The 20,832-nt window shown below is 60.9% G+C and overlaps 1 protein-coding gene across 9 annotated transcripts in view; it reads right to left on the bottom strand.

Annotated features, from left to right (window-relative positions):
• The window catches only part of EPB41L1 (erythrocyte membrane protein band 4.1 like 1), a 65,445-nt gene extending 46,476 nt beyond the window's left edge, over positions 1 to 18,969 (bottom strand). For 8 of the 9 annotated variants that reach the window (XM_058422666.1, XM_058422667.1, XM_058422668.1 and 5 more), the window contains exon 1: positions 10,534 to 10,583. The gene's annotated coding sequence lies outside the window, so the exon portion shown is untranslated. Of the gene's footprint in view, positions 1 to 10,533; positions 10,584 to 18,898 lie in introns of those variants that run through there. The other variant, XM_040079714.2, reaches the window with a different exon arrangement.
• Positions 18,970 to 20,832: the final 1,863 nt, after the last annotated feature.

Raw genomic sequence — 20,832 nt, 5'->3', positions numbered from 1 at the left:
CGGGGCAGACCATGTCCTGCTTTGTCCCCCAGTGCTCTGGGGACTTTCCTGCTTTCCTCGGCACCCGTGGGCCCCTCCCATCTCCCCACTGATGCCCTCAGCCATGCCAGGGCCTCGGCTGCACCTGCCCAGCAGCTCCAGAGTCCCACAGCCCGTGGAGGTGACACGGGGATGATGCTATTCCAGAGCCATCCCTGCTGCCCACCAGTTCCCTCCCTGACTGGGGACAGCTGTCACGCAGCACCTTCCTGCCAGCACAGCCACACCAGCCTGCAGGCTCACAGGGACCCCAAAACTCAGCCCAGAGCACAGGATCCCGTGAGTCTGGCACTTGGGAGCAGCGGGTACATCGAGGATAGACCCTCGTGGCAGGACCCACAGCAAAGCAGGCATTCCCTGTGCCCGCACAGCCAAACCCACCCCTCTGCCTGATCCCTGCCACTGCTCCGGGGGGCTGGAAGTCCACTGAGGCTGCCTGCACAGCCAAAGGCTGCCCAGCTTGTCCCCTCCATCACCCCAGGCAGCCCCACAAAGCCAGGAATGTGCCTCTTCCAGGGAAATACCAACCTTTCAAAAGGCATGGCTTGCACAGTCAGCAGAGTGGGGAATGCAGCAGGAGTGGAGAGAGGGGAAATTCATGATCCGATGGCACAGCTGGGCCTTTCAGCTCTTCCAGCACAGTCCAGCAAGGAGCACTGGCTGGACAGGAGAAAGCAGGTGCTCAACACTCAGCACACAACATCCTCCAGTGCCATGGCATGCGATGAACCAGCCCCAGGGAGGCACTGAAGGGCTAAAGCCACCCCCAGAACATCCTCTCCATCCTCCAGGCAGACAGGGAAGGCTCCTTCCCACCTGCAGGATGTCACCTGCAAACACCCAGCCTTGGGAAGGGCACAAAGAAACAGAAGCCAAGGCCACAACGTACCAGGCAGGCTGGGGGTCACCCTGAGGGACACCCAGCCCTCCTGTGCCAGCCTGAGTGTTCCTGTCACAAAACAGCCACAGCCTAAGGAGGATGCAAGGCACCCAGGCACAACTGTGCCAGAGGGGAAAGCTGCTCCTGCAGCATTCCACAGCCAGCTCACCCACCACACACCCAGCCCCCAGCCCATCCAGAGCACTGCAGGGAGTCTCAGGGTGCAGGAGCCTTGGGGCTCCCCTCTTTTGGCCCTGCTTCCCAGAGCCAGGCAGGGAAGTAGTGCTGAGGTGGGAATCCCAAGCAAAAAGCTCAACAGAGCTTCAAGACATCTTCCTTCCCCAGGGGAGGGTTTGGTGATGGTTTCTCTCGGGCAGAGAAACCCCAAATCAGGGTGTGGCGATGCCCAGGGACCCTCTGGGGTGCTGTCCTGCCCCAGGACAGGGTGGTGTGGGCAGCAGGAGCTCCCACCGAGCCGCCTGGGAGGATGTGGGAACGCCAGAGCAGGCAGGGCTCAGGCAGGGATGTGCTGGTACCCGGGAAGCTCCACCTCTGCCGGTTGCTTAGCGACCAGCATCGGGCAGGAGCCACTGCGCCCGCACGGCCCTGCGGCAGAGCCGGCAGCGGGGGGGAGCCCAGGAACCGCCCCTGGTGCCCACTAGCCTCCCCCTTCCTGCTGGGGCACTGGCATGGCTCCTCTGGGATGGGCTCCACTGGGATGAGCTCCACTGGGATGGGCTCCTCTGGGATGGGCTCCTCTGGGATGGGCTCCTCTGGGATGGGCTCCACTGGCATGGGCTCCTCTGCACTCTGAGCTGCCCTGCATAGCTCAGCCCCACCTGGGCCCAAAGGCCTCCAGGAAAGGCAGCAGCATTTCCAGGAGACCCTCCCATCCCAGGTGCAGCTGCTGCCTCCAGGAACTGACAGATGCTGTGCAGGGAAGGGAAAGGACGCATGGAAACACCTTCATCACATCAGAGTCCATCTCGAGAGCCAGTCCAGCTGACTGGGATCCCAGAACGGTTTGGGCTGCAAGGGACATTAAAGCTCATCCAGTTCTACCCCTGCCATGGGCAGGGACTCCTTCCATCACCCCAGGTTACTCCAAGTGCTGTCCAGCCCGGCCTTGGACACTTCCAGGCATCCAGGGGCAGCCACAGCTGCTCTGGGCACCCTGTGCCAGGGCCTGCCCACCCTCCCAGGGAACAATTCCTTCCCAGTATCCCATCCATCCCTGCCCTCTGGCAGTGGAAGCCATTCCATGTGCCCTGTCCCTCCAGCCCTTGTCCCTAATCCCTCTCCAGCTCTCCTGGAGCCCCTTCAGGCACTGGAAGGGGCTCTGAGCTCTCTCTGGAGGCTTCTCTTCTCCAGGCTGAACATCCTCAGCCAACAAAGGCCAACATCCCTCAAAATTCATTTTTATGGGAGAAAATGCTACAAGTTCACAGAAGAGCAGGAGATCCGTAAGTGAAACAGGCAGGAGCTCAAGGAAGAGAATTGCTCTTGCAAATGTCTTTTGGGGCCCATAAATTTTGCAATTTATGCTGCTGTTCATCTCCCTTCCAAGGGAAGACAGATTACCTGGCTGGAAAGAGGAGCAGGAAACTGCTGTATTAACCTTGGAAAACCACAGCTGGAAAATGGATCTTTGGGGGCTTCCTTACACCATCCCCAGCATTGGTGATTCTAGCAGACTCTGACCTCTCACAGGTCACAGGTAGAGAGTGAACCCAAGCTTTCCCTTTGACTTGGCACCTGAAAATCAGACTGATCACCAATGCTGCAGGAAATCAATGCACCCACCAGCACATGGAGGCTTCCAGGAGCTTCCCACCTTGGCACTGCACCCTGGGCACTAAAGGACCTGGAGGGAGCTGCAGTTGGCTGCTCCCCTCACCCCCCAACCAGGGCATCCATCCCTGCTGGCATGTGGATGTGCAGGGTGCTGGGGCACAGCATCCCGCACTGGCTGACCCACCAGCAGCATCAAAGCCGAAGGTTTTTCAGGGAAGTGGAGGAGAATATCTTAGGTGGGTTATTTGGTTTTGGGTTTTTTTACGATATGGTATGGAGGTCTTTTTTTTTTTTTTTTTTTGCAACAAAATGCCTGTTTCTATAAGGGTTTTAAATCAAAAGAAACATCCCCAAAAATCCATTTTCCCCTGAGTGCAGGTTCACCAAGGCTCAGGGGGCCGGTCACAGGCCAGGGCACCCCCCAGGAGCCCAAAAGGCTGCTCTGCCAAGGCCCATGAGGTGCAACTGGCACCGGCTTCCACCAGAGACTGAGGTGCTGACACCTCTCCAAGCACTGCCTTGATCCAGGCCCGGCACCACAAACAACACCACTGCTTGGGATTTATTCCATTTGCTTTGTATCACTCCCAGAGACAAAGCTGAGAACTCCTTCCCTGCCCCTGCCAGTTCCAGTGTGACTCAGGCAGTGCAGCAGCAGCACCCCGAGCCCGCAGGCGCTGCAGGGCGGGCACAGCTCCCGCACCCACGTGTGCCCTCCAGGCCAGCTGTGCCACCAGCTCTGCCACTTCATGTGAGCCCTGTCACCGAGCCCTGCCCGGCTCCTGCACCCCAGACAGCAGCAGGGGCAGGGAGCTGAGTCATTTCAGCAGGGCACAGCCCCAGTCCTGAGCAGGAGCTGTACAGACCAGTCCAGGGAGCCCTGGGAGCCATCACGGAGCCTCTCGGAGCAGAGCTGCTCCAGCTTCTGTTCCCCCATCCAGCTCCCTCCAAGGCCCCCTCCCAGGCACGGGGCAGACATTTTCTGGGGAGCAAATATTGCTGCTTTTCCCTCGCTCTCCCCCAGCCCTTCCATTTTACCTCCTGGACAAACCTGAGCACGGCAGTTGTTTTTCCTTGCTGTTTAATCTCTCCTCAGCTCCCAGAGGATGTTAGCTCAGCACCCGCAGAAGCTCAGCTACCTTTGATGTGTCTCAAATTCTACCCTCAGGCAGGTGACAAGTATTCAGGGAACTTGGACAATTAAATGACAAGAGAAGGAAGGGCTGCAGGAAAAGCTTAAAAACATAATAATAAATAAATAAAGGGGAAGCAAAAAGGAAACCTGAGCAAAGCCTCCCCACCACACCCAAGGGCAGAGCCCGGAGAGGGGCAGAGCCTGAGAGGAGCATCAGAACCACCAGAACCTCCTGCTCTGAGAGGAGGGTCCCAACCCAGGCACCCTGAGCCCTGCACTGGGAGCAGGAATCCCACACTGCCACTGCCAGGCTGGGAGCAGGGATCCCACACTGGCACTGCCAGGCTGGGAGCAGGGATCCCACACTGTCACTGCCAGGCTGGGAGCAGGGATCCCACACTGGCACTGCCAGGCTGGGAGCAGGGATCCCCCACTGTCACTGCCAGGCTGGGAGCAGGGATCCCACTCTGCCACTGCCAGGCTGGGAGCAGGGATCCCAGTGCCACAGCCAGGCTGGGAGCAGGGATCCCACACTGTCACTGCCAGGCTGGGAGCAGGGATCCCAGTGTCACTGCCAGGCTGGGAGCAGGGATCCCACACTGCCACTGCCAGGCTGGGAGCAGGGATCCCACACTGCCACTGCCAGGCTGGGAGCAGGGATCCCACACTGCCACTGCCAGGCTGGGAGCAGGGATCCCACACTGCCACTGCCTGGCTGGGAGCAGGGATCCCACACTGTCACTGCCAGGCTGGGAGCAGGGATCCCAGTGCCACTGCCAGGCTGGGAGCAGGGATCCCAGTGCCACAGCCAGGCTGGGAGCAGGGATCCCCCACTGTCACTGCCAGGCTGGGAGCAGGGATCCCAGTGCCACTGCCAGGCTGGGAGCAGGGATCCCAGTGTCACTGCCAGGCTGGGAGCAGGGATCCCACACTGCCACTGCCAGGCTGGGAGCAGGGATCCCACACTGCCACTGCCAGGCTGGGAGCAGGGATCCCACACTGCCACTGCCAGGCTGGGAGCAGGGATCCCACACTGGCACTGCCAGGCTGGGAGCAGGGATCCCACACTGCCACTGCCAGGCTGGGAGCAGGGATCCCAGTGCCACTGCCAGGCTGGGAGCAGGGATCCCACACTGTCACTGCCAGGCTGGGAGCAGGGATCCCACACTGCCAGGCTGGGAGCAGGGATCCCAGTGTCACTGCCAGGCTGGGAGCAGGGATCCCAGTGCCACAGTTGGTCTGCCCCCTGCGCCCCCAGCAAATCCCACTACAGCAATTTGTGTCCAGGAGATCCTGGACCATGCACCATCCCTGGGCAGAGGCTGGCACAGCTCCTGCCCTCCCAGTGAACCTGGGAAAGCTTCAGGCAGGACCAGGAACACGAAGCCAGAGGTGTCTCCAGCTCAGCCAGGTCCACCCCAGCCTGAGCCCTCTGTCCCACCCAGCCTGGGCTGGCACAGCACCGTGTGCTGCTGCTCACCAGCCCCTGGTCACCCCTGGGGACCTGAGGGTGGTCTGTGACTTGTCCCTTCTAGAAGAGGGGAGAAGCCTGGACTTTCCAAAAGTCGGGGCTGCCCATCTTGGTCACCAGGGGAATGAGCTGAGTGGTGGCAAGGCCACCTGCCCCCTCAGACAGCATCACCCTGCTGGGGCTTGCACAAGGAACACACCTGGAGATGCCTCTGGAGCGTGGGCCCTGCTCCACACCACAAGCACCCACAGCCACCCGAGTCTTCCCAGCCTGCCCTGACCTCAGGGCACCACCCAGGGCAGCCAGAGCCACCAGGAGACACCGAGGAGGGTGCTCACAGCACCGAGACCTCTCGGAACACACGTGGCTCGGCACTGTGTCCCCTGCAACAGCCTCAGAGACTGTCCCTGGTGACAGCAAAGGGTGGGACACAATTCTGTCAGGGACTGTCACTGGGGCTGTCCCTGGTGGCAGCAAAAGGGTGACACAATCCTCCCCGAGGCCGCAGCATCTGCCACATCCCAGGGCTCTGTCTCCCCGGCAACCCGGGTACCTTCTCACTTGCAGCTGAGCTGGCTCGTGCACAAAAGCTGAGCCGAATCCAGAGCAGGATTAGGGCAGCCCTCTCCTTCCCCCATCCTCCCGAATTCATCCAGCTCCAATTTTCCATCTAAAATCCATCATGAAGCACAAGCTGGCAGTGAGGGGCGGGAAGTGCAGCGCTCCCGCCCAGCCCACCTGCCCCCACACCAGTGGCTGTACTGGCCACCGCTGGGATTTGGGCTGGAGGAAGGTGGGACCTGTGGAGTGACAGTGACACCGCTGTGTCAGCACTGGCTGCCTTGAATGACAGCATGCACACAGGAGCTGGCCAGGGGACACCAGTGCACACGAGACCCGACCTCCCCCTGCATCCAGCAAACCCAGCGGCCTGAGGCTCTGAAAGCTTCCCCACAGTGCAGAGCTCCCTCCAATGCCCCACCAAGCGTCCTGCCTGCTGCACAGGGCATCCCATAATAAAGGAAAGAACAGCCAGGGCTCTGGGAAATGGGATGGAAGAAGCCAGAGAGGTTCTGTTGGAAGATGATGGCCCAGAGCACAGCCACACCAGGGCAGGTGCTCTCCTGAACACCGCCCAGCCTCTGCTGTTCCTCTGGGAGCAAGTCCTGCAGATCCCCAGCCCACACTGGGCCTGCTCAGATGCTGCCCACAGCTCCACATCCCTTGGGCCCTGCTGTGCCAGAAAAGCTGTTGAAACACCAGTCCCGGGTGGCAAATCCTCCTCCGCAGGGATCCGAGAGCAGACAGCTCTTCCTCTCCACCCAGCCCCACAGGGATCGCCGGTGCAGCGAGGCAGGAGCCCAGCCCAGCCCAGCCCAGCCCTTCAAACCCTTGGCCAGCAGGAGCGGGGACATGGGGTGGGAGCAGAGCTCTCCACCACCTGCCCAGGGCTGGGGTGAGCACGGGGCCATCAGCTGCGTGTTCCCAGGAAAGCCCCAGCTCCTGCTGCCTGAGCACACGGCCCTGCATGCCAAAGGAGGGGCAAGATCCCAGCGTGGCTCTGACAGCCAGGCACAGGGATCAGCCACGGGTGGGCACCCCAGGCTGCCCCGCCGTGACCCAGCACGGGGGAAGCCCAGCTCCCGAGCGCTGTGATGCACAAGAAGTTCAAGGCTCAGCCAAGGCAAGCAGGGGTTTGGCCAGCAGCCAGCCTTTCCCAAGAGTTTGAGGGAGCTGGCAGCTCCCCCAGCCTTCAGGGCCCACATTGCCACATACCACAAACCTGTTTGCTCAGCCCAAGCAGCTGGGATGGCACAGAGCAAGGCTCGCTGACCAAGGCATGTCTTGCAGCCAGGATGGGCCCCAAATCAAGAGGAAAGTGCAGCAGCAGCCTCGGGGCAGGGCAGGGACACGCAGGGCACTGCCCTGGTACCCACAGGCGGCACTGCCACCTCCCAGTGCTGTGCCAGGGTCCTGCTGCAGCGAGGGGTGGAAGGCAGGGGGCACAGAACAGCCTCATCCCCCCAGCTCTTCTCTAAAACAGCCTGACAGCTTTTCCCAGGCCAAGGGGGATCCGTGCAGTGCCCTGGGCCAACTCCTCTTATAGGGACCTAATCCTGCCCAGGGTGTTGAGGGGGCACCTCAGCAGGTGCTCCACGCTCACCTGAGCTTTGCAGGCATTAAAAACTGCCTGTGAGCAGGGCTATGGCACTGAACCCCCAATGACACATCCCGACAGCCCCGGGGCTCTGCCGGGGCTGGGAGCTGGCCCTGCCCTGCTGATCCCCCTGTGCTTTTTGGGACGGGCAGTGACTGTCCAAAAGGTGCCACAGCCAAGCCAGCCCAGGCAGGGACCAGGACCACCAGCGCTGCAGCCATTCTTCCCCTCCTACTCCGACCCTCACACAGGGATGGCACCAGGGCCCCGGAAGGTTCTGGTGCAGCAGGGGAAGCAAAGGCCGTGCTCAAACCCAGTTCAGGTGCCAGTGCCCACCGTGGAGCAGCAGCAAGGCACCAGGCCTGCACGCCAGGAGCAGGCAGGGTGCTGCAGCCCTGTGCAACACTCCTCACCAGGGAATGCCCTTCCTCTGCCAGTGATGGGCAGAGAGCTGCTCCCATCCTTCTTCCTGCCTGCAGAGGAAGGCAGAGACCAGGGGTTCAGCTGCCTTGTGCTGGGATGTGGCAGCCAGGGGAGATCAGCTGCTCCCTGGACAAGAACACAGGGCCAGACACCCTGGGAAGCAGTGGGCTGGAAGAGGAGAGGAGCTCGAGAAGGGGAACTGTACCCAGAGCGAGGGAAGCCAGCAAAAGGAGCCCAGTCCTGGCACAGGCTCAGCCCTGCCTTCTCCCATCTTCTCCTTCCATCCAAAGGAAGAGCCAAGCACTCTCCCCACCATCATCATCCTCTACTCTGCAGTCCCACAAAGGCCCTGTCAGGGTCTAAAGTGGTGACAAAGTGTCATTTTCCCCAAGGTACAGGTGACACCTTGTGCACCACTTTGTGGAGGATAGGCTAGTTCAGTTGGAAGGGACCTACAGCGACCATCAGGCCAATTGATGGATGATCATGTCCTTTGAGCAAGCTCCCACAGAATCAGCCCCCACCCAACCCCAGCAGCCTGCCCAGGAGATGGGATCCAGCACAGCTGTCAGGGAGCTGCTGGAATCCAGAGACAGGAGAAGCTCATTGCCAGCACAATTCCTCTGCCATGACCTAAGTGTCACCAACGCTTCCTGAAGCAGGGGGACACCGGGACACCCCCTGGGCACACAGCAGCAGCTGCTCCAGCTGGGGAGGCTGTGCTGGCAAGGATCTGCTTGCCCAGACCCGTGGGAGAGCTGCAGGGGATGGGCACAGCCTGGGAGAGCCTGTCCAGAGCGCAGGGACACAAAGCAGCTCTGCTGCAGCTGCCCCCAGTCCCAGCACACCAGGGGGAATTGTGAAAGCAAAGACACCCAGACCTGGGCCAGGGCCCCCAGCTGCACTGGGCCATCAAAGCCACCAGCAGGGGCAAGGGGCTGACTGGGTACCAGGGGTCACCATGAGGATGGCACGTGTCCTCCTGCTCCTCATGCCACCCCAGCATGGGGGACCCAAACTGGGATTTGCACCACATCCAGGGACAGAGCTCCTGGTGGCATTGCCCAGGAGCAGAACACTCCCAGCCTCCCAGGTACAGAGCTCAGGGCACCCTGAGGCCACGCAGGAGCACATGAAATCCACCACTGACACTGGGCCTGCAGCTCTGCCTCAACCAACTCCAGCCTGGTCACTCTGCTCCCAAACCCCTGAGCACAGGAAGGTGGGACAAAAATCCCTGCCATTCTCCTGGCTCTCCCTACAGACCTGCACCCCTGGGCACGGGTGTAGTTGGCATCTTGCAAGGTGCCTGGAGGGGGAGAGCTGGGGAGAAACTGCTCATAAAACACAGAGACCGACCCTGCTGTGAGCCAGAGCCAGCTGGAGGAGCCCATCAGAGCAGCCCATCACAGCCCTCAGCAGGGACTCAGATCCCCTGCCCACATCCACAGCAACAGAGATATCCTGAGCAGAAAGGAATGCACAAGGATCATCCAATCCAACCCTTGGCCCCACAAAAGACACCCCAACAATCCCACCCCATTCCTGGGAGCATTTTCAAAAGGTTCCTGGAGCTCTGGCAGCCTTGGGGCTCTGACCATTCCCTGGGGAGCCTGGGCAGTGCCCAGCACTCTCTGGCTGTGCAACCTCTGGATGAAGAACCTGCACCCATTGCCTCGTGTGGGCAGGAGCCAAACTCGGTGGACAGCAGGGTCTGAGCCCTGTGGTGCACACTGTCACACACTTCTGTCACCTGGGAAAGAGCCAGGACAGCACAGTGCAGCTACAGAGCTCCTCATCCCAGCTTTCAGACGAGGACATTGCCCTCCCACCTCAGTCCAGGGTGAGGGTCATGTTGCAGCTCTGCCCAGGCTACCTCAGGTCAGAGAGCCAAGGCAGCAGCAGGACCCTGTCCCCCCGGCCATCCCCAGCCCTCACCAGCCACTGGAAGCAGCTCACATCTGGTTTCACACGGATGTCACTGTGCTGTGCAGCGTGGCTCTGCAATGGAGCAATCCAGCCAGCTGGAGGGAGCCTGGGGTCCCTGAAAAGGCCTGCACCACAAGCCCTCGACTCTTTTGAGCATCACAGCAATTGAATTCTGCGGCTCAGACCTCTCTGGTGCTTTGCTCCCAGCTGCCCGGCCGTGCCAGCCTTCCCGGGATGCACCTCAGGCCAGCTGTGCCCAGCCCGTGAGCCCAGGGACCTGAGCCCTGGGCAGGGATCCACCAAAACACCACAGCTGGTCTGCAAACACGTTGCCTTCCTCAGATCCTCCACACAGAAGAGACCACAGAAACCCAGAGCGGGGACAGCCCGCGCCGAGCGCGACACCCCGGACCCGCTCCGGCAGCGCACAGGGATTCGGCGCTGCGGGAGCCTCTCTGTCGGCAAAGGGGCTGCTGCCCCAGTCCCAGAGAAACCACGAAGCAATCCCAACACAAAGAAAGCCACAACAAGCCCAAGCCCAGCGTGTTTTGGTGGGAGCAGGCCAGATTCCCAGGGGTTCCTGGCAGACAAGCCTCTCCCTGCAGCACCTCTCCGTGCTGAGCGACCTTTTCTGCGCTGCAAAACCCACTCAGCCTCGTGTGGGATTGTGGAAAGGAGAACAAAAGCTTTCAGGATAAACTCACGCTGCTTCCAGGGGCTGCTCTCAGCACTCGGCTTGGGCACGATTTACAACCTGCAAAGAAGAAATCAGATTTGGTTAAAATGAAGGGAAAAGTCCTTCCCAGAGATGATGGCAAGCGCCGGGAAGGACAGCTACGGCTGTCACCAGAGGGTGCCTGCCCGGCTCCAGCGTTGTGTTTGCGTTCCATACAAATCTCCCTGCTGGAAATGGGAGCTGTGCATTGCTTTAGACGTCGTTTTGCTCTCCCGATGTGCAGCCAGCCCCGCTCCTTCCTGGAGAACAGCAAATATTTACTACGGCAGCGCCGCAGAGCCCACACGCCTCCGAGTGCCACCTGGGCACGGCCTGAGGTCTCCTTTCAGGCCATCTGTGCCACCCCTTTGTCCCCCATTGCTGTGGCTCGAGGGCAGCATCTGGCTGGCAGCGCTTTGGCTGCGGGCCTGGAGCGGGCAGTGGTGCGGGACCCCCAGAGCAGCCGGGCCGTGGCAGCTCCAGCACGGCAGGAGGAAAACCAGCAGCGAGCAGGGATAGCCCCAGCCTGCAACTGCACTTCTGGAGCCTCTTTTTACATGACAACTGCACCTAAGGGGGGAGGAGGATCGTGCCCAGTGGCACCACGGTGGCACGGAGGAGGAAGCAGGGTGCGGCACAGCAGGGATACCTCCCGCTTTTCCAAGGGTTAATTTTCAAACATCCTCGGACAGGCAAGGCCCAGCCTCCCCCCGGGCAGGAGCAAAGCAGGCCTATGCAAAGCTCCCATCTCTCCCATGGATTCAGCAAAATCCTTTCACTCTCCACAAGCAAACATCAGCTGTGTGCAGCCGCAGCCTGCCCTGAGCAACACCAACCCACAGCAGCTTTCCCAGGAGGCACAAAAGCCTCCGCTCGTCTCCTGGACCGAGCCAGAAAACCTGATGCAACAAGGCTGTGAGCTTCAGTGCCTCCAAGGAAAGAACCCCACGTCTGAGCAGGTGATCTGCATGAATGATAAGGTGAAGAGGAGGGGGTGTCCCTTTCGTGTGTCTGTCACCCTGGGGGAGCACAGGCAGGATGTCACCGTGTGCTGGCTCTGGGTGCACCTGTACACGCCTGCCCAGTGGGCACAGATTCCTTCCCAGTCAGGTGGTTTTACTGCCTCAGCTGTCCTGGGCTGTGGGGAGCAGGGCTGGGTCACCACACAGGGCAGCCCTGTGCCCAGCTCCAGGATGTGTGCTGGTGGCACCCACAGGCACCCAGGGCACCACTGTCATGGGGCCTGAGCACTGGAGCTGGGTGTGTCCCCCAGTGTGACTCTCCACAGACTCGGGGATGCCACTGGTGTGGGGCTGCTGTCCCCATGCCACACCATGTGCCCACCCCATCCCAGACGAACCTCCCTGCCCTTCACCTGCCTCCTCTGCTCACGGAGACGCCCCTGCTCAGAGGCTTGGGAGCCAGAGCAGACCAAGAGAGCTATGAGAAGAGCTCTGTCCCTCCAGCAGGACACAGAGCTGCCCCAACAGGCTGAGCTGATCCACAGACTGGACTCCAGCAGCAGACACAGGTCACGCAGGGGATCTGTGGGATTCTCCCCCTGCTTTGGCCCAGCTCCCGTGGCCCTGCTCCTTCTCTGTTGAGCCCAATGACTCCTGTGGGTACTCCGTGCTGCTTCCAGGTTTGTGTGCTCAGATTTTCCTCATCCCAGCTCAAGGGGGGTTGATAGATGCCCGGCAGGTGCCAGAGCAGCCAGCTTTCCACAGACCCCAAAGGAGGAGTATGGCATCAGCAGTCCCGGCAGCCGGGGCTGCACCCTATTCCTGTGCGAGGGAGGATGGAGGATGCAGCCACCACGGGCAGGGCAGGGGCACTCAGAACTGCCAGCCTGCCTGTGCTGGCACTGCCAAACAAAGCCCCTGCACTCCCCGCGAGCCTCAGACCCTCCCTCCTGCCCTGTGAGAGGCCAGCGGGGGCACCGAGCAGGCTCCGAGCCGTGGCCGTTTTGGGATGTGAGACAGCGCAGCAATTAGGATCATGTTGACGCACTGGCAGCGGGAGCGAGGCCTCCCCCACAACCCTGCCCGCTCCTGCCCGCAAGCAGCAGCTCCCCGGAGCAGAAATCCACGCCAGACTGCGCCCCGACCTCCTGCCACGGCAGCTCCGCCGGCGCCGGGCTGCCGTGGACAGATCACAGCCACGGCCCCGGGCTCACAGACGTGGCGGGTGACCCACGCCGTGTCCCCACCTCGTCACGGCAGGCGGCGGCCCGGCCGTGAGGGCTCGGCGGCACGCGGATGAGGCACCGCCGGCCGCGCCGAGGAAGGAGCCCGCACCGCTCCGGCTCTCTCGGATTTGAAGCGGCGCCTCGCAAACCCGCCGATGGGTCCAACCGAGGGACGGGGACTGGCGGCGTCCCCTCCAGCAGAGCAGGAGCACACACGGGGGCAGGGAGGGCACCTGGAGAGGAGTCCAGGAGACACGGAGGGGTCCAGGCACCACACCACCGTGGCCTTCCCATGCCTGCCCGGCGTGGGACTGAGATCCAAAGCTCCCTCAGAAGAGCGGAGGTGGCCAGGAGGGCTGAGAGTGACCCTGTCCCCGCACAGCATGGACAGATGGACCTTCTCTACGTCCTGTAGCCCTTCCCTTGGTCACCCCAAGTCAGCTGCACTTCTTACAGACAGGTCTTACACCAGACCAAGGTGACGAGCAGGAATTTACTCACTCCATAGAATCCCAGAATGGTTTGGGTTGGAAGTGACCTCAAAGCCCATCTCATTCCACTCCCTGCCATGGGCAGGGACACCTTCCACTAGACCAGGATGCTCCAAGTCCCATCTAGGCTGCTCTTGGACACTTGCAGAGATACTATGCTACCATGGCCACCATGCCCTACCAGCAGGAAGCATTCCTTGGTTCCCTGAAGAACAGCCCCAGGGAATTTGCAGAGGTAACAGCTCCTGCCCCACATAGGGATGTGCAGACCCAAGCCAGATCAGCCCTCGCAGGAGGGCCACTTCGCTCCACAGGACCTTCATCTATCAGGACTTGAGTAAATCTCCTGAAGGGAAATACTGCTGAGAATTCAGGCTGGAATTTTCCCCTGCCAAAGTTCACCATGTAACATTAGCCTGTATCCTTGTCAAAAATGGCACCTTCCCACAGGGAGCAGCAGCCCCAGCTGTCCTACCACCCCTGTCCCACCTCAAGCCCCTTGCCACATCCCTCTCAGCGTCACCAGAGCCCCAAAGCTTTGTTGGATGTCACGACTCTGCAGGGCTCCTGCCAGCATTGACACTGCCAGACCAGAGAGCACCTCATTACAACACCCAGCTCCCTCCCTCATGCACAGAGCGCTGCTTCTCACGGGATCATTGAGAGAAAAACCTGCAGGACCCCCCAAGCCCTTCACATGTGGCCAACTGGGGACGGTCTGGTCCAGGAGCGCCGGGGAGGATGCGAGGGGCTGCTCCATCCCCTGCCTCTGGCCGGGCCAGGACGCCTCGCTGCTGGCACTCACCCCAGCCAGGCTGATTAGCTGATTACAAAGGGGAATGTGTCATTTCAAACACACAATCAGATTTCCCGGCCCTTCTGCCCATAACAAAATGTCTCGTGAAATGGCTCATTCTGTTCTCCCATAGAAACGTGTTTCCCTTCCAAAGCCTGATACGAGGAGAGGAGGGGAGAAAAAAAAAAGGAAAAGGCAAAGCTAAAAATATCATCCGAAAGATACCATGACAGCAACAGATTCACAGGAAAATGAGGTGGGAAGGGGGCTGTGAATGCATTAAGATCCTGTTTAATCTCTCCCCAGCCACCTAAAAAACGCACGGAAGGCAGAAACGATACCTCAACATTTCCTTTGTGCGAGAGCTGACTCCACCCTGTGTTTTCCTCTCCATCTGATGCTCGGGGAAGGATACCAGCAGACATCTCCGCTGCTGCCAGGCAGCGAGGGGCCCCGGCAGTGGGTTAGTAGGAGCAGAGGGAGGAAGGAGCCGGTGGGAGGAACCTGGCAGCGGGGCTGGGCTGTGAATCCCCATTCAGCATCGCCCCAGACGCAGGATGCGCTTTACACTGGCGCAGCACCTGCTCCTGCTACCCGCCCCAGCTCCTCACCAAGCATCCCAGGAGGGCTCGGGGACAGCAAGACCCGGCCAGGTGGTGCCAGGGTCCGGTTACAGCTGCTGGGGCACAGGCTGGGCACTGAAAGAGGGATGGAGCAGATCCCAACCTGCGGCCGCATTTCACTGCCACAAAGAGGCCAAGTGCCCCAGTGAAACTGCTGACCTGCTGGCAGCCACAGATCCGCAGCTTCAGCCTCATTTGTCTCGTGTTCTGAGCACAATAGGGTCAGCCCAGCGTCCCCCTGGCGCTGGGATCCCACCAGCCCGGGGGGCTGAGCAGCTCCTGTGTGAGGCAGACCCAGCCCGGGGCACTGCTGAGCCCCCAGGGAGCCGGCAGTACCCTGCAGAGGGCACGACACACACCATCAGCAGGAGATGGAAAGAAAATCCTCTTCTAGAAATTTATCATCCAGATTTTAAGGCTCTGTCTGCTGCTCCCATTCCTGGGGAGGGTGCATGAGTGGGCTCAAAGGTGTGCACACGCCAGTCAGGACACTCTGAGCTGCATCCAGAGCCCCCTCAGCTGTGTACTGGGACAAGCAGACACAAGAATTTGTTCCAAATCGCCCATCCAGGGCCCTGGATGTCTGTCCCATTCTACATAGTCCCACCACTCCCTGCCCAGTGCAAGGAGAGCAAAACCTTGACTCCTGTCCCAGTGGTACCAAATTTCAGCCCAACAGCTCTTCTTAGGATTGGATACTAGGGAGAAATCCTTCCCTGTGAGGGTGTGGAGGCCCTGGCACAGGGTGCCCAGAGAAGCTGTGGCTGGAGGTGTCCAAGGCCAGGCTGGACAGGGCTTGGAGCAGCCCAGGGTAGTAGAAGGTGTCCCTGCCCATGGCAGGAGGGTTGGAATGAGATGAACTTTAAGGTCCTTGCCAACCCAAACCCATGATTCTATGGCTCCACACATCCCCAAACAGTTCACCCCCTTGGAGCAAGGCAGGGCAGAGGGAGCAGCTGTTACCCAAGACAAGGGACACCCACGGGCCTGGGCCCGGCGCCCTGCTTTGCACCAGGGACACGCTGTGTGAGCAGGAGAGCTGCTGCAGGGAGCAGCCACTGCTTCCACACTGGAAAATGTGGCTGCCCAAATTTCCTCTTCACTTGAAGACACACTTAGGTCCTGGATAACCCACAAGCTTCCACTCAAGGGCTGAAGGGAGAGGAAGGCTGGATCTGCAGCCACAGGGAAGCCTTGCAACATGTCCCCATCAAAGACAGTCTCCTCCCACCACGCTTTCCACCTCCTGTAATCCAGACAAGAGGATGATGAAGGACCGGGCCACGAAGCCTGGCCAGCAGCAGCGATGCTCAGCTTTACAGCCCTGAACGGCACGGGGTAGGGGCTGGAAGGGGTTCCTGAGGGAGGCTGTCCTCCAGCTCGCACAGACACGACTCCTTCCAGCCTCGAGGGACGGCACAAGCTCACAGCGCCTGTGAGTCCAGGCTCAAACCCCACATCCTCCTGCAGCAGGGCCAGGGCCAGCCCCGCTGTTCAGCACCACAGACCTGCACAGGCTGTGACAAACCCAAACCTGCTGACTCAGAGCCACCGAGCGCTCTAATGAGAACAATGAGCCACGCAGCCCGCGCTGCCACAGCCCCAGCGCCAGCGCATTTTTAGCTATTTGCGGCCGCGCAGGAGCTCCCAGCACTCAGGGACCGCCGCTCTTTCGTGTTTGTCAGAGGGAGCTCCAGGCCCAGCTCAGACCTCCAAGTGACAGGCACCGCACGAAAGTCTACTACAGCCAGGCCTTGCAGCCGCCCACGCCGCTCTGCGCGGAGCCGAGCCCGTACCCAGCCCGTTTCCTCGCGCACACGCGCTCCCCATCGGCGTCCCAGCTGTCGCTCGGCGCCGCAGCACCGTGCCCGAGGCGGCGGGGAAACGGCCCAAGTGCACAGCCAAAGAGAATTAAGGCAAAGGACACTCCAGTGATGACTGTGAGCTTGAGCAGGAAGCTTGGAGCAAGGCCGGGAAGAGCCAAGCCCACCCCCTGCCCTTTAACCGGCAGGTCGTTCTCAGCAGCTTCCTAATTTAGAAACCCTAATTAGTTTTGGGAAAGATTTCTTCTGTTAGGGACAGAATTAGTCAGGCACCTGACTGGTCTGTGTGTGTCTGGAAGCCTCCCGAAGGAAAGCAGAAGTCCCCAGCAGTGCTGGAGTGAGGGGAAGGCAGGCAGGACGCCCGGAGCGATGTCGGAATCCCCCGCGGGACGAGGGCTCAGTGCTGCCAGCAGAAAGCTTTAATGTCATTCTGTAAATCAATGAGGGATCCAGCTCCTCACCAGGACCAAGGTCACCACCCAGAGCTTAACAGGGAGCTCAGCTGCCTGGAGGAACAAAACTCATTTTTAAGACTTTCCCCATTCTATGCTGCAGTGACTTCTTCAGCCGAGCCAGCCACCTCTCCTAGCCACAAAGACATCACACACCACGAGACACTTACCCTGGAAGGTTGGGGTGGTGATGGCAACCATGGCAGCAGCCCAGGGAAGGAGCCCAGCACGCTCTGTGTCTCTGCTGCACAGGGAAGGCACCAAACCCTTCCCCTTCGGCACTCTAGGAACACTCATACCTTTTGCTCAGAAATCCCACACTGGACTTCAAAAACCCTTTCTAGATGCTTCCTCCTAACAAAAACATCTCCCCTAAGAGTTCTGGGCAAGGATCACATCTCAAAAATTGATAAAAATAAAAAATTTTAGGCAGTTCTAGGCACAACACCCACAAGCAGCCAAAGCAGCAGGGGAAGATCCCATCCCTTGCTAAAGGTAGCCAAACCCAGGCTCTGCACCCCAGAGCCCTGCCCAGGGCTCTGCTGGGAACGGCTGCATTGAGAAAAACAATCCCCATGGCACAGGGATGGTGGGAAGAGGAGAGGAGATGGGAATCCTCCCCTCCCAGAGGGGCTCACAGCCCACAGGAGGCAGCTGCACCCTGCTCCTTGACTCCAAACACAGAGGCTGTCCCTGAGTAAGGAGGGGAGCTCCGGACCTGCCACAGCTTCCAGAACATGCCCTGCATCCCTGCACACAGCAGAGACAGGTCCTCATGGGGAGCACAGCCCCGAGCACCCCGGGGAGCCCCACGGACGGGCTCTGTGCCTGCCAAGCCAGACTCTAAACCAACATCATTAAAGAGTACTTAATTCCCTTCTTGCAAGGACCGCCATCCAAAGCCAGGCAGCCTTCCCACAACTCCAAACTTGCCCGGTGACAACAAGGACACACAGCTGAAGGCCACCAGAGCCTCTCTCCAGCCGTGGTTCAAGGGGCCTGACACAGCCAGAGCGCTCCCGTGGATGTGGAGACCCGCAAGGAACAGACCAGAGCAACAACGTGCTTCCCACACCCCGAGCTTTTCTGGAGCAAAAATCCCTTCGGACAAGTGTAGCATGAGAAAGCTGGAGGGAAAGTGCAGGAAGGAGACGGATGCATGGGCTGGCCTCTCTGGGGATGCTGGAGAAGCCACACCTCATCCACAGCAATGGAGAAGGGGCTGATCAGGAGTCACCTCACACCATCCACAGCTGAATGAAGCACGGCTTCGCCATCGCCCGCAGCACACCGAGACTACCCAGCCAGCACACCCAGACCATTGTCTGCCCGCAGGAGGGTCCCCACCGAGACAGGCCGAGGGCTGGGCACGCCGGAGCGAACAATACCCCGGTAAACAGCCAGAGAAACGGCGATGGGAAATGCAGAAACCACCGACGGGGAAAGGGCCACGCAGGTCCTCTAGTACAATCTCCCGGGTAACCAGCCTATGGAGAAAATGCTGAGCTCAAGGATACCTCCAGAGCCCACCTCCTGCCATATGACGGTACTCCAAAAATAACCACAGAAATATGCGAGGACCCATTCCAAGTTGTTCCTGGCTCTCTCCACGTTCTCCCTCGAATGTAAATCGTCTCCCTCAAATCGCAGCCCGGCAGTTCAACGCGTGCCGCGGCTCGGGGCTACGGATGCCGGAGGTCGCCTCATCCCGCCCGCGGGACGCGGCCGGCGCCGCCGCCTCCCCTGGCTCGCTGCGCCGGGAGCGCCGAGCGTGCGGAGCCCCGCGGGGACCCGGCGCGCAGCATCCCGGCGGGGCGCGGAGCGGGACGCGCCGCAGCCGGCACGGGAAGGCCCGACCCGGCTCGGGGCAGCTTTCCCGGCGGCGGGGCCGCAGCCCCTCCCGCCTCTCCCTCGCAGGCGCCGCGCAGCACCTGGGGCTCGCCCGGCCCCGCGCCCCCCCCGCACCGCCCCGGCCGCTCACCTCGGCTCCGCTGGGCTCGGCTCCGTTCCGCCGCCGTGTGCCGGGCGCGGGCCGCCGCCGCCCGCCCGTGCCCGCTCCTGCCCGGCCGTGCGGCGGGCGCGGCGCAGCGCGGGGCGGGCCGGGCGCGGTGCGGCGCTGGCGGAGGGGGCGGGCCCGCACCGCCCGCACCGCCCGCACCGCCCCGCCGGAGCCGCCCCCGGGCTGCGGGGATTGCGGGGCTGCGCCGGGGCTCCCTCCCAGCCCGGAGCACGGAGGGCCCCCCCGGGTGTCCCCTGACGCGCCCCCCCGCTCCCGGCACGGGCGGCGTCCCGCAGAAGCACCCGGTACTTTCAGTCTCCTCCCCCGGGCCCCCAACCCTGCTGAGCATCCTCTGTTACCCCTTGCAGGACATGCGGCGCGTCCTGCAGCTCCCGGGGGTGCCCGAGCCTTCGGGGAGCATCCCGGGCTGTCCACCCGCGGCGTTTGGGAGGCACAGCCGTGAGCCGGGTCCGGGAGATCTCCACATCAGCAGCTGAGCAGACTTGTGCAGTTTGGGGGTGTCAGGGCAAGCAGCTCCCCCAGGAGATGAAGAGGGAAAAGGGCTCTTCAAAATATGCGTGCAGCCGCAGCACGGACGCACGGGATGCATGGGCACGCTTGAATGCACAGCAGGGGTGCAATTGGAGGCACTGGTTGCAGGGAGATTCGCTGGATGCACAGCAGGGATGCAGCGGCCACTCCGCTCTCAGTGTAACCCCTGAGTATGGATGGGCTCGGCTCTCACAGACAGGAGCACCCTGCACCCAGCTGCACCCAGCCCTCCCTGCCCCTCTGCCTGGCAGACACTGAGCAGTGAAGGCTGGAGGGAGGTGCCAGCCCAGCACCGGCTCTGGTTTCCCCGTTCCCAGAGGCCGTGGTGGCTCCCAGCTCAGTACCCAGTGCCCTCTGCTCGTGTGCACCGTGCAGGACGCCCAACAGCACCTCCTGCCCTGACTGTCCTGCAGGGCCTGGCTTTGCTCCCTTACCTGGTGGCACAGCTGCCCTCGGTGTCTCTCCTGGTGTGAGGGACAGAAAAGTGGTGTGAGGGAGGCCGTGGGACCCTTCCCAGCAGGGAAGCTCCAACCTGGCAGCCTCTGCTGGTGCTCTGCAGCCCGGCAGTCACAGTGTGTCAGCACATGGTCACCTGGCTGGCAGCAGTGGGTGCCAAGGCTCTGTACCAGCCGCCTCTGGGTGCTGCTCCTCAGCTTCCTCACCAGCAGCCCCAAGGAAACCTGCGGTTCCCAGTCCCACAGGGAGCCTGAGCACTCAGCACCACGGCTGGGCTGGAGCGCTGGAACGAGGCGGGCTTTGTTTTAATGCTTTAGAAAGTGCCTTCTTTATTAGCCACGCTGAGGCTTTTTCCCTGACAAACCACATACCAGCAGAGAGTACCAGGAACAAAATGAGGCTGCATGGTCCAGTGGTTCGAGCCAAGGCAGTGATGCCAGCAGGATTGTGGGCTCTAATCCCCTGCTGAGCTGTTGACTCACTGTACAAACTCAGGCAGGTCCTGCCGCTTTGTGCCGTGGAGAAGCCCAGCTGGAAAGTTGGGTAAATAGCAGGAACCTCTTGGAAAAAAGAAACACCCCACTGCACGGGAGCCAGCTTGAGGGAGGGCATTCACTTACAAATAAATATTCCAGCTGGCTGCTGAGATCCCCTGTGCAGGCACAGCTTTCCCTTCCAACCTTCCACTGCTGCACATCCTTAAGGGACAGTGCTGAAGAGGTGCTTTGCCTGGGGCTGGGGTGGCTGCCCTGCAAGGGACAGCATTTACTGCAAGGGACACAACCGGTGTGAATTTGCAGGGAATTTATACAGGAGAAAAACTGCGCCGTGCTGTTGAAGAAAATAATTGCAGTTGTGTGCAAGCTGCTGTGACTGTCTGCATTCATCTTCCAGGCCTTCAAAAGGAA

The sequence above is a fragment of the Hirundo rustica genome, chromosome 16 (genome assembly GCF_015227805.2).
Source record: "Hirundo rustica isolate bHirRus1 chromosome 16, bHirRus1.pri.v3, whole genome shotgun sequence".
Taxonomy (NCBI): Eukaryota; Metazoa; Chordata; class Aves; order Passeriformes; family Hirundinidae; genus Hirundo; species Hirundo rustica.
Note: the sequence above shows the minus strand (reverse complement) of the source record. Positions and strands in the feature narration are given on the sequence as shown.